The following is a 6618-nucleotide window of genomic DNA, read 5'->3' as shown; positions in this document are numbered from 1 at the left end:
AGAATAGAGTTGGCTAAAAATAAGCTAATTTTAGGCTAAATCTACTCTTCTTCTCCTCTTCCCTCTCCTTCAATCCAAACGGATCATAAGTGTATCTATGCATATACATGAGGTTACAAACTAATTAAAATAATATATGCAACAAATCAAAATAACCTAAAAAAACTTATACAATAACAAAACCCACAACCCACAATAGCCGTCGCCGCCACTGCTAACAACACGCTCACCAGATTGAAATCCCACCACCACCACCACCCAAAATCAACCATTGACCACCGTAACCGAAAACCCAAAATCAACCAACCACTGTGCCCATAACCTAAAATCAACCCATCCACCACCTGATGTTGTATCCATAACCACCAAAATCAGCCTACAACCACTGTAACCCACCACAACCCATCAAAATCAATCTAAAAAAACCACCACCACAACCACTGATTGGGAGAGATCTGAAGCTTCAAATTATAGAGATCGTTAGTATGGCTAAGGAAGAGAGTGAGATCGGCGGCTTGTAGCTGAGGAAAAGGGTAAGATCGGTGGTGTGGGGGTGACATTGGTGGCGTATGGTTGAGGAAGAGGGTGAGATTGACGACATGGTGATTAAGTGGCATGGCTGAGGTTGGCGGCGTGGCCGAGGAAGAGAGTGAGAGAAGGTGAGACTCAAAGAGGAGGCAACATACAGGGAAAGAGAGATAGAGATAGAGATATTAAGGAGAGAGAAAAGTATAATAAAATTATATGATTGTATTTTAGAATTTTGACCATACAGTTCTACTTTTGGAACTGTAATGTAGCAAATGCCAATTCTATTTCGCATTTGACACACCTCGTGAAGGTCAATTTTTGGTGTCTAGCATGCCAAATGCTAAAAATTTAGCATTTGACACACTTGATGCTAATTCTCTTAAGAGCTCCTCTTATTTGAGAAATCTACAATAAAATTGCATCTCAAATGAAAATATTGGAACCTAATGTACCTAATGCACAATTGAAAGTTAATTGCATGAAATAATCATGGGTTTTGCCATTGGCCCAATCTTGGACATATTATCTCATTGGCAGTATACATTCGATATTTTTGTAATTAAAAAAAAAAATTATAAACAAGTAATCTAGTAGAAATAGCATTACTTATTTTATAATTCACTTAAAATAAACTTTTAACAATTTCTTTTGAGAAAGTACTAAAAGGAGGACGAGATAATACGTGGTTGGAATTCACTAATTTTACTTGTTTATTAATAATATGTCCATAGCATGTAATATGTCCATAGCATGCATAGATTAATTAAAAATTATATATATGTAGATAATCATAATATTTTATTAATATTATTTAAACTAATGTAAATAAAAGATATAATATTTTTTAAATAATATCAAAATTATATGAGTCCCTTGAAAATTTTATATTTTTATCTAAAATAAATTAACTATGTTAATAACTAGTGTAATATATATATATATATATATTATCGAGTTATTTGGAATAAGATTTGTAGTGGGTAGGAGTGTTCGCAGTGTGGTGAAGTGCGGTTTTTGGCCATTTTTAGCACCGCATTTTGCAGTGCGGTTTAGCCAAATCCATAATTACACCCGTACCTCATTTTTGCGATCACATGTACGATGCGATGTAGTTTAGAGTTTAGTTACAACCATAACCACACTGTACCTTATTTTTGCAGTCACATGTGTGGTACAGTGTATAAGATGCGGTTTGAATGGTTTGAAGTCAATATATTTTTCAAATTTTTGGCTTTTCCTATCCAACCCAAAATTGATTTTTTCATTTGTTTTGGGCCAAGTTTTAAACTATTAAGCTAGTTTTTCTTTATTTTGGGTTGACTTTCCTAATCAACACTTACTAGAGTTATTAAACTTTTTTTTTTTTTTTTGAAAACTAGAGTTATTAAACAATTAATAATATATTTAATATTAAAAAAATAAATATATTAATATAGGGGGGGGGGGGGAGCTAATTATGAAATATAGGAATAGATCTTAAAAAATACTTTAGGGCCTCGACAGATGGTTATTTTAAATAGGCCTTATCCATAATTTCTTCTGAGATGATACTGGTAGCTAACAAGGATGTGCAACCAAAATAGACATGTTAGCATTCAAAATATTGTAAGAATACCTCCGAGAGAATTCCACCGCCACAACCAACATCAACTATTTTAAGCCCTTCAAAAGGCCTAGCACTGTTAGGATCCTTACTGAAACAAGGAAAACTAATCAGAATTTATTTGTGGGGGAGGTGGAAGTGAAATTGTTGTTGTACCATTACATACATGCATAACAATAAAAGAGAGAGCTGGGGAGGACAGCATATTTCCAATGAAAGCCCTAGCATGAATATCTTAATGCTTATAAAAAGCTAAAGGACAATCTTTTATTATAGGCTGCAGTGAAAGTGCATACTCATAGATAAGTGCAATTTACACGCTAGATGAAACTAAAATGACAACTATCAGCGTCAGATTCTATGGTCTGGTTTTTTATAAATGTCCTAATAAGGGTCATTTACTTTATCTAGTCTAGTCATATACAGTCCTAACAAGGGTCGCTATATTCTTATCCAAATGTAGGACTTAAGAATAAAACATAGAGATATAATAGGAAAATTAAAACAGAAAAAAGAATTAACTAAATTCCTCACTCAGAAACCCTAGTCCAATTAAAAGAAGGTGAGAGATTTGCGAAAAGAAGGGGTGAAAAAAGGGCTAGAAAAGAACAAAGACATGATGAAGAGAGAAAGACAATAAGAGCTGATTGAACTAATGCAGTATCTCTAGGTTTCCAATAACTAAAATTGTAAATTATCGAAAGCCCGATGGCATATGTTCTCTACATATTTAAAACCCTCTGCCCCTTGCTTATAAGATAAATTTAACTCCCACATCAGTCACCATTTAAACAACAATTTGCAGGGTAACCACATTGTATACCCAAATTTAAACTGCAGCTTAATAAGCAATCATACAACTAGCAAGACAAGTACTTGATGAACCTAATCCATTAAGCCTACCTAAATATGAGAATAGAGAGACGAGGAATACCCAATGAACTACAACAACAACAAAACCTTAGTCCCAAAACTTTTAGTGTTGGCAATAAATCCTCAACAGACTAATCAGGGTCGACTACATATATCTCCACCATTCTATTCTATCAAAAATCATACTTCCTACAACCTCCTTGATAAACATGTTCCTTTTATATCACTTTGACTAGTGTTATTTTAAGCTAGATGCACCAACACTTCATTTGGAGTGCCGTAGCCATGAAGTAACGGTGTCCTATCTATTTTATCATGTTATAATTTTTCAAAAATTGCCCGTGTCGCCATATTGTACCATACTGTGTCCGTGCATCCTAGATTTTAAGTCTTCCTCTACCTCTAAGAGTACCCAATGAACTACAAAACCCAATATAAAACCAATAATTTATATTTCCAACAGAAACTTGGTGGAGTAAAAAAATTATACACATAATACATGTAATGTAAAGCAGAAAAATTTACTCGAAATGTCGACAAAGAGTGGAGCGAATGAAAGCAAGTCTTGTAGGATTCATCACATGCAATGGCTTAAATGGCCCTTCAAAATCCCACCTATTCATAACACCGAAGCTAAGTTAATTCAATATTTCAAGTTGAAATTTCTTTCATTTTCCTCTTCTTCTTCTTTTTCTCACCAACCAAACAGAGGATTAAAAAAAAAAGAGGAAATAAAAAGGCTGACCAGGTTTCGGCAATGGAGGCAAATTTGGCGAGCTCGAGGTCTTTCAAAGAGGAAGCTCGTTGGAATCCTCCAGTAGAGGAAGAAGAAAAGGCATTGGAGAAGAGCCTATAGCTGAAGCTGAGGGGAGCTCGGTTAGGGTTAGAGAAGTGAGGAGAGCGAATGTGGTTGTTGATGGAGATGGAGGAGCTTAGGGCTCGGAGATGGCTATACCTGACGAGCTTAGAAGCCATGTTTGAATGAAGCTTGATGACCGACCAAAACAAACAAACAAGCTTGAAATCAATAGAATAATATAAAGATTTATTTATTTATTTATTTACAATTTTGACTGCTGTACACATATCAAGATCAAAACGATAAAAAATTGTCCTCACAAAACTACAAAACGAACATCTCCAACTTCTGAAAAAGCATATGTAACTCAGTTGATAAATATGAATCCAGAACACTATCTTCTCACCCACTTTCCATGACATCAATCAGCAACAATCTAAGATTATGATATGTATTTCCCAGAAAGCACACACCAATAAGAGGGTGTTACCGAATATTAAACAAGACAAGAGATAAAATGGAAGTTTCAATAAGAGGGTGTTTACTGAGTGAACCAGAATTTATAGTCCCCTTGAAAACCAAAGCCTACAAGCAGTCACAGGCCAAGTATCAGAATGGATTAAAACAAACAGAAAACTATCCCTATAATTCTTCTTCAAGATAGCAAAAAAAAAGAAGCTTATCACCGAATCAAACCCAAACCCTACCGCGGACACAGAAATTTTCTTGTAATTGACATTTTTAACATGAACTCAGAATAGCAGTAGTTGCGATGGAAGATAAATCGCAAGTATAGTTCTGAAAGGAAAAAAAATTAATGAAAAAAAATGAGAGATAAACCATGTTTCTAGAAAACAACCCTTGCTCTCTCTTGATCTGGGTCTAAAAAGGGCTCGTAGGAGTGAGTGTTTGGGGGTTTGGTTTCAGATGGTGAGTTGCTTTTTTTTTTTTTTGGCTAATCGGTCTGAGTTGGGTATGCTAGAAGCGGTGACCGACGAGGTTGAGGGAGACGCACAGAGCAAGCGTGGCTGTTGAGAGAGTGGAGCGTTAGGGGAGAGAGAAAGAGAAACCCAGTTGAGAGAGAGAGGAGAGAGAGTTCTATTACGTGTCAAAATAATGAGCTTTGGATTAAATATACGGTTGAGATTTGTGCTATTGCACTCCGTGCAATACCCTAGGTATTATTGCACGGGATTAGGGATGGCCATGGGTAGGGTATGGATTAGATATACCCATACCCTACCCGAAAAGTTTGCCAATAGATATCCGAATATCAATACTCATTAGTATCTATACCCAAATTTTACCCGAATATATTATCCATGGATATCCATTCCCTACCCGAAACCCATTAAATTTGTTGTTATTATTATTTTTTAAAATAAATCCAAATACAGCAACTTCTTAGAGCATTCTCATCAGCTGTTTTATAAAAAATGTCATTTTGACATATCAAACACCTACTTTATCATTTTAACACATCATTTTACAACATACCATTTATCAGATGTTCTATTCTTCAATTCTATACATTAAAATAATATTTTCAACACATTAAAATAATATATCATCATCTTCAACAACAACAACAACAACAAACAACGGCACAACCAGCACTGCCACCAACAACCAGCACTGCCACCAACAACCACTGCCGCAACAACACCGATAGCCACCACCGGCACAAACCTACGTCCACCAACACCACCTTATAAAAAATAAAAATAAAACACTACCAGAAAAATTGTTGCGACCACAACCACCAGAAAAAACAAAAAAAGAAAACCACCAAAATCAACCCCCACAATTGCTGCACCCACCAACATCAGCCCATCACAACCACCAAAATCAACCCACAACCATCGCACCCACCAACATCAGCCCATCACAACCCATGAAAATCAACCCACAACCACTCGAATCACAACCACCAAAACAGAAAAACAAAAACAAAAAACACAACCCACCACCGACCCGCCGCATCCCACACACTCACCCACCGCCGACCCACCCGCTGCCGCTGCCAAACCTCACACCCACAACCCGATCAACCCACCACCTTCAACCATAATCAGCCAACCACCAACAATACCCACAACCAACCACCATTAGAAATACTGCCACAACCACCAAGAGAGAGAGAGAGAGAGAGAGAGATCGGCGAGGTGTGGATAGAGAGAGATCTACGAATTAGTGAGAGCAAACCAACGTTTTCGCCCGATCTCGGCCTCGTCGGTATGAATCGGGTTGGACCTCAGTCTTTGTATGAAAGTTGCAGAGTGTGGTGGTGATGGCTGTTGCAGACGGAGAAAGGAAGAGAGTGAGAAAAAAAAAATGAAAGTGAGAAGGGAAAAGGAGCAACGGAGAGATAGAGACCAGAGAGGAGAGAGAAAAGTGAATAAAATAAGCAAAAAAATTATAGCATTGATGTTCGTACTGTCTTATATTTGAGACGGTACTGTAGCGGTGTGCCAAATTTTTTGGCATTTGGCACACCTCATAAGGGTCAGTTTTTGGTGTTTGGTGTGCCAAATGCCAAATATTTGGCATTTGGCACACCTGATGAGAATGCTCTTAGTTAATCCCATTTTTGTCTTTTTTTTCCCTTAAATTCTCACTCTCTTCACTACCGCACCATTTACTTTCATCTCTCTCTCAATTCTCATCTCATAGTTACTCATATATCTGTTCTTTTTTTTTTTCCTCACAGTTTCTCGAGAAACAAACAGAGTGATAGAGAGAGAATGGAGCGATGTCATCTCCTCCGCCACCGCCGTCTCCGTCTCTGCCTCCTCCACCTCCGAAGTCGTCG

At 37.0% G+C, this 6618-nt stretch overlaps 1 non-coding gene across 3 annotated transcripts; it reads right to left on the bottom strand.

Moving 5' to 3' along the window:
- Window positions 1-1982: 1982 nt before the first annotated feature.
- Window positions 1983-4929, bottom strand: LOC112029017 (uncharacterized). 3 transcript variants are annotated; one of them, XR_010629242.1, is made up of 4 exons: window positions 4514-4929; window positions 3753-4391; window positions 3533-3622; window positions 1986-2225 (listed from the first exon to the last, which is right to left on the bottom strand). It is a non-coding gene; the product is annotated as an uncharacterized LOC112029017 (transcript). The 3 variants fall into 3 exon arrangements; XR_010629241.1 differs by having other exon boundaries at window positions 1988-2225; window positions 3753-3994; window positions 4127-4925; XR_010629240.1 differs by having other exon boundaries at window positions 1983-2225; window positions 3753-4922.
- Window positions 4930-6618: the final 1689 nt, after the last annotated feature.

Source organism: Quercus suber, unplaced genomic scaffold (assembly GCF_002906115.3).
Source record: "Quercus suber isolate HL8 unplaced genomic scaffold, Cork oak 2.0 scaffold_87, whole genome shotgun sequence".
Lineage (NCBI taxonomy): Eukaryota > Viridiplantae > Streptophyta > Magnoliopsida > Fagales > Fagaceae > Quercus > Quercus suber.
Note: the sequence above shows the minus strand (reverse complement) of the source record. Positions and strands in the feature narration are given on the sequence as shown.